General features: G+C 54.8%; 1 long non-coding RNA gene across 2 annotated transcripts; it reads right to left on the bottom strand.

Moving 5' to 3' along the window:
- Positions 1-449: 449 nt before the first annotated feature.
- Positions 450-14,506, bottom strand: LOC149119839 (uncharacterized). 2 transcript variants are annotated; one of them, XR_016227217.1, is made up of 2 exons: positions 10,997-14,506; positions 450-7,989 (listed from the first exon to the last, which is right to left on the bottom strand). It is a non-coding gene; the product is annotated as an uncharacterized LOC149119839 (long non-coding RNA). The 2 variants fall into 2 exon arrangements; XR_016227216.1 differs by lacking the exon at positions 10,997-14,506 and adding an exon at positions 9,407-10,981.
- Positions 14,507-15,894: the final 1,388 nt, after the last annotated feature.

Genomic DNA, 15,894 nt, shown 5'->3' with positions numbered 1-15,894 from the left:
GTGCACGGCTGTGGGGCCGTGTCAGGGGAGGAAGGCAGAGGACCGCGGGACGGAGGGGAGGGGAGGCGGCCGCCGCGGCAGACGCCAACAGTTGCTTTCCGTGCCACTTGGTGGCACCAGCGCCACGGGCTTTGCTGTCTGTCCTCCGCGCGCTCCTTGCCTTGACCGGCTGGTGCCTGCGTGTGGCTGCCTCAAACAATGAAGCCGCTCGCTCCTCGAGGTGGACGGCAGCTGGTGCTTGCCGGCAGTGCCGTGGGTGGGGACTCACGTGGGTGAGCACCACGCTGGGCTCTGAGCCTGCGGACCAGGGCCCGAGGTGGAGCACAGCGGTTCTACAACTGCTCGGAAATTTGTGTTTGTCCTTGGGATCAGACCATGCCTGGTTTGAGTGAAGAATTCCGCCTTCCTGTGGCCGGTCACTGCAAGGAAAGGGCTTGGAAGAATGTGCTGGGGGGGGGGCGGGACTTAGTGTTCCTGTTCGGCCGTGGTGAGAGGCCTGTGTCTAAGCCTCCTCCCCCTGAGAGGAGCCCTGGCTGGGGATGGAGTTGTGTTCCCACCTCTCCCCCGGAACTCCTGTGTGGGAGCCCAGCACCCCACCCCCAGCCCTCAGAATGCCTCTGTGCGTGGAGATGGGGACTCTAAAGATGCCATTAAATTGCAGTGGGCCGTTAGGGTGGGGCCCTCACCCAAAGTGACTGGCATCCTTATGAGAAGAGGGAGAGAGGCCCGGGCACATGGCGCTGAGGGAGAACCCAGTGAGGACCTAAGAGGAGGCAGTGGCCTGCCAGCACCTTTAGCTGCCCAGTCCCTAGTAGCTTGTGTGGCTGCTCCCTTGACCTAAGGCAGGCCTTGCAGGTAGGGAGTTGTGAGTCCATATGCAAACCTAGGACAGTGCGGTGCAGGGAGAGACGTTGGGAGCCACGTTCAGGTGGGTGGGCAGTGCTGATTCAGGTGTGGACCCCTGGGGGCTGGTGGTCTTGGGCATCTTTTCTTTCTTTCTTTCTTTTTTTTTTTTTTTTGGATAGGCAGAGTGGATAGTGAGAGAGAGAGAGACAAAGGTCTTCCTTTGCCGTTGGTTCACCCTCCAATGGCCGCCGTGGCCACGCATCGTGCTGATCCGAAGCCAAGAGCCAGGTGCTTCTAGTCTCCCAGGCGTGTGCAGGGCCCAAGCACTTGGGCCATCCTCCACTGCACTCCCGGGCCACAGCGGAGAGCTGGCCTGGAAGAGGAGCAACCGGGACAGAATCCGGCACCCCGACTGGGACTAGAACCCGGTGTGCTGGCGCCGCAAGGTGGAGGATTAGCCTAGTGAGCTGCAGTGCCAGCCTTGGGCATCTTTTCACTGCTGTGGGCCTGGGTGTCTCCTTGGGCAGGGGTCCCTCCAGATCCTCGGCTTATTCAGAGCTGTCTTTTTTTATTCTTGAGTTGCTGGCGTTCTTTATATCTTCTGGATCTCATTTCAGATATTCAAACGTTTCTTTCTTCCATCCTGTGGGTTGTATTTTCAGTTGTTTTTTTTTTTTTTTTGATGGTGTTCTTGGAAGCATGAGAATTAAATTTTTATGAAGTCCGGCTTACCTCATTTTTCCTTTTGTTCGTGCTTTTGAGATCTAATACCATTGGTTTTGAGAGTGATTCCTGGGAGTGGATGTGCCTGAGGGGGTGATCATTAGACTCTGATTTGCATGGCATTCTTTGTTTTCAGTGCCTCTGAATCCAGCACACACCCGCCCACCTGTGAGTCTCTCCAGAGGAGTAGTCTCAGGGTCTTAGAGCCCAAGCCATTACAGATGTCATCAGGTCACTGTGTCTGTGGAAGACGTCGTTGTCCCACCTGCCCCTGTCTCTCCCATGCAGGTGTGCAGACCTGCTAATGTGCACCCACCTGTCCCACACAGAGGTCTCCGGGCTGCACAGCCTCCCGCGCCCTCTGTCCTTGTCCTCCGGTTGCCAGCAGGTGCACTGAAAGCAACCTTGTGGGATCAGGTCGCCATCTGGTGGCAGGGATGGGTGAGTGCAGTGACAGGAGCATTCGGATCCTGCCAGGGCTCCCTGGTGCAGCCCCAGGGCAGGTTGTAGAGGCCCATCAGCCAGTGCCTTCCGTTGTGATTGTGGCCGACTCCTGTCGCTTTGTCAGGGCTTCCTACCCGTGGAGCTCGTGTTTAAACCTTGAACCACTTACTGAAACAGAATCCTTTTTCTGAGCACCCCCCCCCCCCCTTTAAAAAAGATTTATTTGGAATGCAGAATGACAGAGATCTTCTATCCTCAGGTAGTTACAGTGGCCAGTGTGAAGTCAGGAGCCAGGAACTCCATCTCCAGGATGGTACTGAGGCCGTCTGCTCTGGCTTTCCCAGTGCAGTTGCAGGGAGGTAGATCAGAAGTGGAGCAGCTGGATCTTGAACTGGGGCCATGATGTGGGATGCTGGCCATCCCAGGGGGCAGCGAACCCTGCTGTGCCATGACGCTGGCCCCCAGAATCTGTTTCCTACGAGGCAAGAAAGCTTGGGCGTGTCTTCTGAGGGCTTCTCTCGGTCCTCAGGAGCTTTGAGCGTTGAGCTGGGAGCAGGGCTTCACCTCGGGTGGGTGAGAGACGGTGGACACCGTCATTTCTGGTATCCAGATGGAAACGTTGTCATCACTGCCTGTGTGATTGCCCTCGTTCTTCAGCTTACAGGTTCTCCCAGGTGTCTCTTTATTCCTGTTTCTCCCAGGCCCTTTGGGCCTCGACGTGTCCCCACTTTGCTGATACAGAGACCGAGGCCTCAGAGAAATAAACCATTGACATGAGCAATGATTTTATTTCTTGAAATGAGTGCTAGGTTGGCCAGGGTGTGAAATCGTCATGCCTAGTGTGGTGTGTTACACTTGGGAGGCATTTTAATAAGTATGTATTGAGTGAATGATGGGGCCGGCGCCGTGGCTCACTGGGTTAATCTTCCACCTGCGGTGCTGGCATCCCATATGGGTGTTGGGTTCTAGTCCCGGTTGCTCCTCTTCCAGTCCAGCTCTCTGCTGTGGCCCAGGAGGGCAGTGGGGGATGGCCCAAGTGCTTGGACCCTGCACCCCATGGGAGACCAGGAGAAGCACCTGGCTCCTGGCTTCAGATCAGCACAGCTCCGGCCGTAGCGGCCATTTGGGAAGTGAACCAACGGAAGGAAGACCTTTCTCTCTGTCTCTCTCACTGTCTATAACTCTACCTGTCAAATAAATTTTAAAAAATATATAAGTATGTGTTGAGTGAATGAAAAACATCAATCACTTCAGCATCCTGATTCCTATCCAGTTGTTTTTTTCGTGTCTCCCACCTTAGATGCCTGAGTCCTTTCAATAAGTAATTGTGACATTGTTCATTGAGAGCATGCATTTATAACTTTCCCTTCAACCTTTAGTAAAAGGGGTGAAAGTTCAGTGCTTCGCAGTGTACAGAAAAACTTGAATGTACATGTTTACAGCAGCCAAAAAGCAGAAACAACCCCAGAGTCCGTCAGCAGGTGCACAGCGTAACCAGATGCAGGCGATCCGCACCGTGGAACATTGTTCAGTGTAGAGAGGGCTGAGGGCTGATGGACACTGCAGCGTGAACGCACCTGGGTGTGTTGTGCTGAGTCGGAAGCAGGAAGCCCGCCACGAGGGCCAGCTGCCGTGTGGTCCACTAAATGAAATTCCCAGAACAGTTGTACTCTAGAGACAGAAAGCGGAGTGGAGGTTGCCCAGGACTGGAGGGGTTGGGGAGAATGGGGCGTGGCTGCTGATGGGGAGTGGAGGCGTTCAGCTGGTGGGGAATGGTTGCAGAACGCTGAAGAAGTGTACTAAAGACACTTTAAATGGGTCTCAATCTTTCTTTGGTTTACTCATTTGAAAAGCAGAGAGGGAGAGGATATCTTCTTCCATCTGCTGCTTCACTCCCAAAATGCCCTCCATAGTCAGGACCAGGCCCAGCTGATGCCAGGAGCCTGGAGTTCCATCCAGGTCTCCCACGAGGGCAGCAGGGACTCAGGCACTTAAGCCATCACCTGCTGGCTCTCAGGGTGCATGTTAGCAGAAGCTGGACTGGAAGTCGAGCCAGGACTCGAACCCGGGCACTAAGACGTGGGATGCACATGGCCCAAGCAGCACGTGACACACACTGCAGCACCAGCCCCCCAGCTCGGAATCTTCCAGGTCGTTAGTTACATTTCAGGAAAGCCGTTTAAAGACTATAACAAAGCTTTGCAAATAGTTGGTGTACGTGTGGAGTGGGAGAAGAGGGCTGTGCCAGACCCAGGCGTATACCCCAATCCTGCCGCTTGCTCGGGGCACCGTTCGACAGTTGGACACCACTATGACACTGCTGTGACGCTCGCTTCCTTATCTGTGAAGCAGACGTGCTAATAGCTCCCCACAGGCCTTCGTGGGTGAAGGAAATGATGTGGGTGACGTTTCTCGCACATGCTCGCTTCAGTCTGCCTCCCAGCCCCGACTTGCTGCGTGTGATTTTGTGACCTTAGGACTCGAAGTCCTTGTGCCTTCAGAAGGTTCCGGTGTGCAGTGGAGCTGAGCGGATCCAAGACCTAAAGTGAGAGGTTTGGGCCGAGCTGAAGTCCTTGCCCGGGCGGGCATCCACGACCCCCTCGTTAGATGCCCTCTCTGAGACACACAGCTCAGGCCCTTTCTCGAGGCGCTGACCCTGCAAAGAGCCCTGGGGCACAGGCACGTCCTCTGACTGTGTCCTGCCTCCAGGCAGGGGGCCGCTGTCCAGTCCTGGCTTCACCAGGGCCATGGCCACCAGTAGAGCTTTCCCAACACCCTCGTAAAGCAGCTGGTCCTGGAGGATAAGAACCCTCCAAGCCGCTCTGCGTGAACAGTATGTCAGATCAAGGCAAGTAAGGCCAAAAATCTATGGGTGCATCTGGAAATGATCCTGCCATACCCAGACTGACAGGTCATATCACTCGTGCCTTCAGACACCTCAGCACCTGGATGAAGTTGACTCTATCTCGACCCCTGACCCCAGTCCTAGTCAGGATGATCATGGGAGACATGCTTAAAGAACTAGAGGCTATAGGGTTGACACTGTGGTGCAGCGGGTTAAAGCCCTGGCCTGCAGTGCTGGCATCCCATATGGGTGCTGGTTCGAGTCCTGGCTGCTCCACTTCTGATCCAGCTCCCTGCTATGGCCTGGGAAAGCAGAAGATGGCTCAAGTGCTTGGGCTGCTGCACCCACATGAGAGACCTGGAGGAAACTCCTGGCTCCTGGATTGGTGCAGCTCCAGCTGTTGTGGCCATTTGGGGAATGAACCAGTGGATGGAAGACCTCTGCCCCACCCCGTAACTCTTTCAAATAAATGAAATAAATCTTTTTTTGAACGTTTCAGATTTGGGGAACATTAAAAAAAAAGAACTGGAGGCTGGTGCTCCACCTTGAACTCCCCAGGTTCAGAAGAAAGCACCCCATGGGTGGCACTCAAAGAAGGGAACAAGGGACCAGCATTGTGGTGTGGTGGGTAAAGACGCTGCCTGCAATGCCGGCATCCCATATGGGCACAGGTTCGAATCCTGGCTGCTCCATTTCTGATCCAGCCCCCTGCTAATGGTCTGGGAAAATGGCAGAGGATGGTCCAAGTGAAGTGCTTGGGCCCTGTACCAATGTGGGAGACCTGGAAGGAGCTCCTGTCCTTGGACTGGCCCAGCCCTGGCTGATGCAGCCATTTGGGGAGTAAAACAGCACTTGGAAGATCTTTCTAACTCTGCCTTTCAAAAAAAAAAAAAAAAAAAAAAAAGAAAGAAAAGGAGGGAATAAGTTCCCAAACACAGAACTGTCGCTCCCCCTCTTCGTGGAGGAACGACACTAAGCCCTGCCTAGGCTTCATATCCGAGTCACGGCACCATTATGTCGCTCCCCCTCTTCATGGAGGAACGACACTAAACCCTGCCTAGGCTTCACATCCGAGTCACGGCACCATTATGTCGCTCCCCCTCTTCGTGGAGGAACGACACAGGACCCTGCGCTGTTCTTTCGTCTGCTCGGCCCTCCCCGGGTTTGCTGTTGGTTCTTCCCGGGTTGGCTACTATCCCTTCCACCTCCGTGGAAGGACAGTTCCCCCTGGCCACATTCCCCACTTCCGCAGGGGAGCGGCACACCGCCGGCCGGCTCTTCTCGGGGGCTGCACAGGTGTTATTCGGATAGATGTTCCCCTTAGATGTTCCTCGTGCATGCCGTCTCTCTCCTCCTTTATAGTCCTCCTCCACCAATCTTAACTCTGCTGCCCACACGCCGAGTACGCTGCTCTCCTCCAATCAGGAGCAGGTCCTGCTGTTTATTGGTTGAACTGGAGGCAGCTGGGTAGAAGCTGTTTTCTCCTCTCCCAGCGCCATATTGTGGGAGAGCAGATGCATAGAATAAGTCTTAATTCCAGTAACTCAGTCCAGTCCGGGTTGCTCCCCACACAGAACCTCAGTGGGCTAGGAAGGGAGATACTTTTTAAATAAATTGCAGAGGAGGGGGGCCAATGCTGTGGCATAGCAGGTAAAGTCGCCACCTGCCATGCCAGCATCCCATATGGGTGCTGTTTCGAGACCTGGCTGCTCCTCTTCCAATCCAGCTCTGTGCTGTGGCCTGGGAAAGCAATAGAAGACGGCCCAAGTGTTTGGGCTCCTGCACCCGCGTGGGAGACCCAGAAGAAGCTCCTGGCTCCTGGCTTCAGATTGGCACAGCTCTAGCTGTTGCGGCCATCTGAGGAGTGAATAACCAGATGGAAGACCTCTCTCTCTGCTCTGCCTCTGCCTCTCTGTAACTCTGCCTTTCAAATAAATAAATAAATCTTAAAAAAAAAAAAAAATTCCAGAGGAGGGCCGAGCCAGCTATTCTTACAAACATAAAGTTCTACCGGGTTTGACGTTACCAAATTCTCACTTTAGTCCTGAGGCGGTAAATTCCAGTTCCCTTTCCTTGAATAGCCTTTCTACTGGCCAGAGACACTTTGGGCTCTCAATGCTAATAACAGCCATGAGATCATGTGATACAGAGCTGCCCAGCCACAGACCAGAAATGGGGGCAAGGACAGTGGGAAGTGTGGGTCCGGATGGATGGATGGAGGCCAAGACTCCGCGAGACACAGCAGCCACCCTGCGGAGTAGGCAGTGCCTCTTCCAGCTGGCCGGCTCCTGCACATCTGCCCTCGGGCACCCTGGCAGGGTGTGGGGGACACTTGTGTCCCTGTGTGTGTGTGTGTGTGTGTGTGCTGGGTCTTGTGTTTCTGTCTAGAATGTGGCACCATGGGTGTTCTGTTGATGACTTAGACGCCTGGAGGAAGATGGACCAGGCCCAGGTCAGGGTTATGCGGCGAGTCTGGCCTGCCTGAGCAGAAGGTCATTGTTAGATGCAAAGGTACAGCTTAGTGTAGAGGTTGGCAAACGGCTTCCACCAAGGTGCCGGTAGCCAGCAGTTTGGACTCTGCAACCCGCACTGTCACAGCTGCTCAGTGCTGTCAGTGTCAGAGCAGCCAGAGACTCTATGCAAACAAATGAACATGGCCGTGTTACGATAAAACTTTATTTACAGAGGTCAAGGGCCAGATGCAGCCTTTGGGCTACAATTTCCCAGCCTTTGGCTCAGTCTTTGTTACCCACACTTCTTCCCCAGTGCAGTCCCTTATTTTAGAGCCCAAGTTCTAGACCAGCTGGAATCTTGCCTGAATGGTCCCAGGTCCTTATTGCTGGAACAACGAGGAGCCCCACCCTGGAGAAGGACCTTGACCGAGTGGAGCGGCAGGAATCCGGATTCGAAACCCACGCGGCAGGTGCTCGGAATGACGACTCTCCTGTCTTCCCATCGTCCCTTTGTGGAAGGCTGGGTGTTTTCATTAGCTAATTTCATTGGCAAATTGCTTTGCAGAAAATTGTAAAATGTTTCGTGCTACAAGTGCCAAGAGTCTTAATTAGCTTTCCTTAAAGATACCACCTGGAAGTGTGAGAGTTCTGCTCCAGGTCCCAGCCTACAAGAATAACCTGCAAAGGAAAAACTGGTTTTTAAGTAAACACAACTGAAGGCACGGATCACTTGTGTCTTCCTTCCGCCCAATCTGAATCCTAGCAGCTGGCGCATTAAACTCCATGATTGGAGGTGCTGGGTTTTTTTTTTTTGGTGTGTGTGAGGTTTCTTTGGTTTTGTTTTTCCACGAGAGCCTGGTGGCAGCAGGGGCACAGAACAAATTAACCCATCCATTTGTTGCTGCCGTGACACGTCAGGGTCACAGAGAGGAGGAGACTGACAGCCGCTCAATCACACGGCTCGCAGGTGCCCGAGTCGGGGAGTGAAACGCGCATGTCCTGCGCCCCGAACAGCTGGGTAATGAATCTGCTCGCCAACACCCTTGGTTGTGCTTGGCAGCGGCGGCTGCAGCACCGTCTGATCCGTGTCAGTGTCAGAGCAAGTGAGATGTAGTTAATACGGGCCCTAGGTGCCGAGATGCCTCCGCTGGGGGAGTCCAGGCTCTCACGGAAGCCCTGCTAAATTGGCAGGGCAGGGCCAGGTGTCCGGGGAGGGCCGGATTTGTCAGCCTGGGCACTGATGACTGTCAGGGCTCGGTGGCTCTTTGTGGCGGGGCTGTCCTGTGCACCGTGGGCTGTTGGGCAGCGTCCCCTGGTCTCCACCCACCATTTGCCAGAAGTAGCCCTCATCCCAGTGCTGGCCACTGAAGGTGTCTCCACTGCCAGTGCCCTCTGGGGGCACAGTCACCCCCTGGCTGAGACCCACCGGACCGGGGTAGAGTCCCTCTTTCCAGGTGGTTCACGTGGGACAGGGCCCTGATCAAAAGCACCAAATGTCACTCTGGATTTCTCTCTGTCACACCCTCATCTAACTGGCTGGCGAATCTCTCAGACGTGAGCCTCCAGGAACATTCTGAACCCAATGGCATCATACACCCCCACCCTACCCCCTACCCACCCCCCCGCCCCCGTTCTAGCCCGACTGGGCTTCCACAGGCTGTTCTCACGCTGTAGCCAGAGGGACCCTTTGTGGGGTTCAGTGAGGGTCTCACTGTCCTGCTGGGACTCCCAGGCTCCATTGCACTTGGCTGAGTGGGACCCCAGCCCCACCCTGCTGTGTGGGTGCTCCTGCCCACCTGTGGCCTGGGCGCCTCTTCTGGGCCCGAGACCTCCTGCCACAGACACCCTCGGCTCTGCAGGGTCTCTGCTCAGTGCCCACCCCAGAGCCCTTCCCTCCCTGGGCCCTGAGAGGCACACCTGCGTCTCCCCCAGCCCAACCTCCTCAGTGTCTCACTGGTGGCATTTGGAGCTTGGTGATTCTTTGTTGGGGAGGGGGTTTGTGCTGTGCACGGTGGGACACTGAGCAGATGACAGGAGGACTACTCCCACCCATGGTGACACCGCATGGCTGAATGCCCTCAGGGGTGATGTCGACCTGGTTAGAGAAGCTGCTCCTTGCTCTGTTCTCCAGTTCTCTGGTAGGGGATCTCCCGGCGGTATTTCTTGCTGGAACACAAACCTCTGACAGCAGGGACTTCGGTTGGGTCCTTGCTGTGTCTCCAGGACCCAGGTGCGGAGTGGGTGGTCAGGCAGTGTGAGGGACGTGTAAACTCCCTGCTTCTGAGCAGCCCACCTGGCAGTGGCTCCTAGGTTTGGGGCAGGGGTACCCTGCCGAGGCTGTGTTTCTGGTTATCGATGCCTGCAGCCTGTCCCGTGGACCCCTGCAAATCCTGACAAATCCAGGGGAACCTTCACGACACCTCGTCCAGGTCTCCTAGTGTCACTCAGGGCACCTGCTACTGGGCCGCCCCGAGTGTAAGAAGGGCTGACTGGGCAGAACAAGGCAGAGCGCAGGGAGCCAGGTTTTCAACGGGGCTGAGGGGGGTGGAGGCCACACCTGGAAAAACACCAGCCGCTTGCCTGGTGTGCAGTCCCGTGTGATCGGAGCAGTAGTGGGCAGCAGCTCCAGAAAGCACTCAGCTCTTGTACTTGGGCACTTGGGCGCTTTCCTCCGTGGCTGCACAGGGCACCAAGAGCTTGAGTTATGAGGGTAGCTTGGCCCTTTCCTTCACACCCCTCCTGCAGGGTGGCCAAGCCGTCCAGACAGACAGCTGTGCTGTATGAACCCAGGGGCACCCAGTGCTGTGGGGAGGGCTCACCTCGCACAGGCACGTTTTGCTCCTTTTTCTTAAAAAAAAAAAAAAAAAAAAAAGTATGTGTGTATGTGTGTGTGTGTGTGTGTGTGTGTGTGTGTGTGTGAAAGAGCTCCTGTCCACTGAATTCACTCCCCAAATGCCCCCAATGGCCACGGGGCCAAAGCCGGGGCCAGGAACCCAATCCAGGTCTCCCACATGGGTGGCAGGCACTCAGCTACTTGGGCTATCACCTGCTGCCTCCCAGGGTGCACGTGAGCAGGAAGCTGGAGCCAGGAGCCCGTGCTAGGACTCGAACCGAGGTGTTCCCATCTGTGACATGGGCGTGTTGACCACCCTCCCTCCTCCCGGTGCTCTCCTGTCAGCTCCTGTCTCTGTCTGCGTGTTTATGGCAGCCAGGTGCAGGGCTGCTGAGTGTCGTGATGAGGAGAACCTGGACTCTCAGGCAAGCTTCTCCCACCACCTGTGTATCTCCCGGCAAGTTCCGTCACTTCTCTCAAACTCAGTTTGCCAATCCCCACGATGGGGCGATTCCCGGCTCTGCGGTTGTCCTGACGGTCACACCAAACCATCAGTGTGCTTCCCTGCCCTGGCCGCTCTGGGTGCCCACCGAGGCGTTGTTACCATTATTTCCTCTTCCCCGGGCTCCTGTGTGACCTGCTCTGCCCGTGCCAGGGTTCACTAGGGTGGCCCCTGCCGCCCCTCCTGTGCCAGCCTCACCCCCAGAGCCCCTCTCGCTGGCTTCCCAGCGCGCTGAGCTCATCACCATGATTGCACCGTGTTAGCCACAGTGATTGTTCTGTGCCTTGGCACCTCATTACTGAAATAAAGTTAACGTTAATGGGAGTCCTGCCGCTAATCCCTGCGCTCACCTCTGCTGAAGAAGCGTCCCGTGATTAGCAGCCGAGACATGCATATATTCATTTCAGATGCGCTCCCCTCCTCCTGGCAGGCACAGGAGCTGGGGGCCCTTGTAGCTGCCCACAGGTGGGGCCAAACCAGGGCACAGCAGGGCTTGGGAAGCAGCCAACACCCTCCCACTGCGGCCCCTCCCACTGCGGCTGGGTGCAAGTGCAGACAAAACCAGTGCTCCGGCAAGTAGGCCTGGGAGCCGCACTGGCCCACACATGGCCTCGCCCCTGCTTGGACCTCCCCGGCTTTGGCTCTACCCTGTTGGGGAGGGCAGCCCTGTTTAGTGCCTTGGGACCCCTACCCCGCCGCTGCGCGGGAAACCAAGGCTCAGGCGCGTCTAGGGATGGCTCTGGGATGTCCCCTCTGCTCTCCCAGGCCCACGACGCTGTCCGTTGTGCAGACCTACAGCCCAGCGGTGCCCCCAGGGAACCCATGGACCTGCCCGCTGTGGAGGCAGAGCCCGGGAGCTCGGCCGCTCCGATGTCCCGCAGGAGACACTGAAGTGTTTTCTTTCCCAGCACTGATGACAGCTGGGGGTGGGACGATTACTGGGACCCCTGCCCAGTGTCCACCCCGCCCCGCGTGTCAAGGGCATGTTTTCGTCCCGCGCCGGAACCTAAGGTGCAGGCCCCGCGGCCCTGAAGGCGCGTCTGTGAAGCCAGCAGCCTGCGCGCACAGTGTAACCACGCGGCCGTTCCGCAGCTGTTCCCACAAAGAGGGACAATGGCCCAGCCCCACCCGCCCGAGCCGATCCCAGCCTTGTCTGTGCCGCTGCCAATGCTTTGATCAGATTTCAGTTAGGACGGGGAGGGCGCGCTGCAAAGTGCTCCAGGCTGGCTGCCAGCAGGCACCTCAGCAGAACGTGACAGCCGCCCAGAAGTGTCAGCGCCGGGAGAGGCGGCTCGCAGGACGCCTTTTAGAAAATAATTATATTTGAATTTTAAAAGCAATCTTCATATATGTAAGTGGATTCATTTATATGGAAAACTATGCTGGTCCCGCTACCCTTTTAATATTTGATGTCACATCAGCTTCCTTCACAGCTGGGGGATTGCTCTGTGGCTTCTCGGGGACTTTTGGGAATTGTGGCTAAAAAAAAAAAAAAAAGAACAATAACAACAACAAAGGGACTTGGTACTGTTACTTCTTCCTTGTTCCTTGTCTGTCCCCTTCCCCCACATCTCAGCCAGATCCTCGGTTGCTAACGAGATCACAGGGAAGGGGCAGTGTGGGGAGTGGGCCCCAGGAATAAGCATTGCCTATTGCTGTTGTCGGTAATGACGCCCTGTGATTTCTGTTACAGTAAAGCAGACATCGTGTAAGAGTTCTCGCCGTACGTAAGTGTTCAGCTCATTGTTATTAAGCTTGTGTACGCTGTTGTGCAACTGCCACCATCATCTGTTTCCAGAACCTCTTATCTCTGCAAACTGAAGTCCTTTTTAAAAAAAGTGTGTTTATTTGAAAGGCAGAGTGACACACCCACACCCCCCCCCCCCACACACACAGAAGGATCTTCCTTCTGCTGGGTCACTCCCCAAATGCCCACAACAGCCAGACGTGGTTCAGGCTGAAATCAGGAGCCAGGAACTCCATCCGGGTGCCCACATGAGTAGCAGGGACTTAAGTACCTGAACTGTCCTCTGCTGCATCCCAGGCGCGTTAGAAGGAAGCTGGGTTGGAAGCGGAGTGGCCGAGACTGGAACCAGCACTCTGCTATGGGCTGTGGGCGTCCTGAGTGGCTGTTTCACCCACTGTGCCACAACGCCTGCCCCAGACTGAAATTCTATACCCCATCAACACTGACCCCACTTCCCTCTCCTCCCAGCCCCTGGCAACCCCCATTCTGCCTTATGATCTTGACGACTCTGGGCACGTCCTGTAAGTGGAATCAGACAGTATTTTGTGTCTTTCACTTAGCATAATGCCTTCAAGGTGTTCATCCGTGCGATAGCAGGGGTCAGAATTCCTTTCCTTTTTGAAGGCTGACTAATATTCCACAGTGTGGATGGACCATCATGTGTTTATTTAGATACGTGGCCTGTCTACTGGTTATGGAATCTGGCAGGTTGCCAGCCAACCTCTTGGATGTTTACCCAACTCGTAAGGTAATGAATGCTTGTGGGTGAGCAGAGGGGCACTGAAGAGACAGTGGAGGACTTTACTTGTAGTAATCAGCTGTTACCTTGGCCTTAGAGCTGTCTGGCTCCATAACTATGGTTCTCAAAGGTTGCTATGTTCCATGATGGTTCAGCAGACCCTGTTAAAATGAAGATCTCCAGACCCTGTCTTGAGCTATTCTGCTTCAGAAGGGCTGGAATGTGGCCTAGGCATTTGTGTCTCAGCAAGATCCTGCTCTAGCATTAAGTTTCTCGGAAAACTAGACCTTGCTAAACATGCTGTAAAGTCTAGGGTCTCGCACGCTATCCTGTATGACTGAGTTCCCAAGAGACTCGGAGGCCACTTCGCAAAACGCACTTGATATAAACAAAAATGTTGCCAGTAAAGGGGGAGATGGGAGATCCTCATACACAGAGGCCATGAGTTCACGGCGTCAGGGCCTGGCGCTTGGGCCGCATGTCCGGCTGTGCATCTGCACAGCCCAGAGAGTGAAACGGGGTCATCCCCGGGGTATATGCTGTGTGTCGCAGAACTCATCCCAGCAGAAGCCCAGCCATTCCCTAGATGTTGGTGTGAGGCATCCTCGTGCAGGAGGCCTGGTGCTGCGAAGGGAAACATCACAGGGTCCTGAGTTAACAGGGGAGCCAAAGTGCCCTGCCAAGCAGCGGCTCAGCCAGAGCAGGCCCCGGGGGAAAACCCCAGCGGGGCTGGCCCAACCCGCTCTGCTTTTCTGTAGGGCCCGCCTGTCTCTCCTCTTTCTCTAGTTCCTCTCTGTTGGGGTCCCCCTGCCCCCGGGGGACAAGAGCCCAGCAGGAGGTCTCTGCTTTAATGGCCAGGATGCCTGTCTTTAGAATTCGCAAAACCCTGGGTCTCCAACCCCTGGCCAGCTTGGCCCCTCTTCCTTGGGCATGCAAGAAAAGCCGCTGTCTGGTTGAGTGAGCTCTGCTATAAATCAAAGTGTCACCACTTAGCCAGTAGAAGTGATTTAATTAATCCGCTGTGTTGTCCCCTGAGCGTCACTCCACCTGACTGCTAATCAACTTCCATCAGCAGGAGGAAAATGCAGGCCCCCTTTTTTCTGAAGCACATTGCAGAAGATGAAGGGGGAGAGGGAGGGGGAGAAAAAGTTAATTGCAGCAGGGGAGCTCAGCCTGTCACAAGGAGAAAGTCTCTTGTCTGGCATCTGCAGGCTGCCTCTTTATGCACGGCCCCGTCTCGGGTGAGCTGCGAGAGAGGACCACTTTTTAGCGATATTAATATAGACATTATCTATTGTCCGTATCTATTTATCAGAAATAATATCTTGCCTGAAAGCCCATGACAGCTGGCATATTGCAAAAAAAAAAAAAAAAAAAAAGGAGGAGGGAACTGTTCTTTTATCATGCACCCCCTATTTAGACCATGTCTCCCCCCTCGCTTGCTCCTCGCTCTCCCCCACCCCACATACACACACCCTTCAGCTCTCCCCCACCCCACATACACACACCCTTCACTGATAATCAGATACGACTGAGAGTCTTTGCATCTATCTCTAGGCACAGGGGCACCTCTGACAGATGACCGCCCCGATTTCTGTCACAGCCAGGTGGAATCCGCGCAGGCCATCCCTCTGCAATGTAATTAGGCAGGTCTGCTTTGTGCTGTAGTGCTCTGAAGCTGAAATGAGCTATTGGTGATGAGAACCCCGTAAGTTTCCTTAGCTCTCCTCGCCAGTGGTAGACAGCTTCATCTTACAGATAGGAGAAACTGAGGCGAACACAAGCGAAGGGGATTTCTGGGGAGTCGCAGCGCCAGAATTGGGCATTCTCAAACAGGAGCCGTCTCTTGTTGCAGGAGGTGCCCACGATGCAGACGTTGCGATCCATAATGCACACTTTGCATGAGCCTTTTGAAAAATCCTTGTGTGCGTGGATCTCAAAATATTTTTGTGCCTAAAAAAACTTATCTTTTAATTCTGTTTTCCACAAACTTTAAGTATTCGCATATACTCTAAACAGAAACCTGTAGAAAATCTCTTCAGTAGAATGAAGACCAGAAAATCTGATCCATATGTAACATCTGGCATCAACTTTACATAAACTTTGGTTTTTTCCCCACTAGGGGGCCCCGTCCCCTGCAAGCAAACATGGAGTTCCCACCCTGCTGATGAGGGTGAGTCATGTGTCTTTAAAAATGGGGTGGGAACACTGTGTTTCAGCACTCAGGTGCTTGGCATCACAGAGCCTCTGCTGTACCAACGTTCGTGGACCTGACTCTCTGGAATCAAGTCACGCTGGCACTGGACACCTGCGCCTCCCAGGGACCCTACACGGTGCATCCACACAGGACTTCATTTGGTACAGTACAGTCATTGGGTGGCTGTCCTGGTTCAACCTGCAGCAGGAGAAGGGATTCGGGATGAGGTGTGCCTAAAGGTCAGCGGGAGAGGCGACATTTATTTACATACAAAGCAAAAATACACCCAAGAAGGAGTGTGGCCATGCTCAAGAGAGAGCTGTAGCCAGCAAGGTCAGGAGCCATCCCCTCCTATGAGCTGGAGGCCTGGGAGCAGTGTGTGGGGCGAGGTGCAGTGCAGTAATCAAAGAGGCCAGGGCTTGGGTGCCACTATTTCCTTGCCCTTTCTTAGAAAACCAGAAGTGTCTTGGCGCCCGGTGCATGATGGGAGTTGGAGTGTCAGCCATGGTCACTTTATTATAATGACCTTATCATGAGCTGAAGGTCCTCATGGGGACCCGGGGGG

Source organism: Oryctolagus cuniculus, chromosome 21 (genome assembly GCF_051225735.1).
Source record: "Oryctolagus cuniculus isolate XC-2025 breed Fujian yellow rabbit chromosome 21, ASM5122573v1, whole genome shotgun sequence".
NCBI classification, from domain to species: Eukaryota; Metazoa; Chordata; class Mammalia; order Lagomorpha; family Leporidae; genus Oryctolagus; species Oryctolagus cuniculus.
Note: the sequence above shows the minus strand (reverse complement) of the source record. Positions and strands in the feature narration are given on the sequence as shown.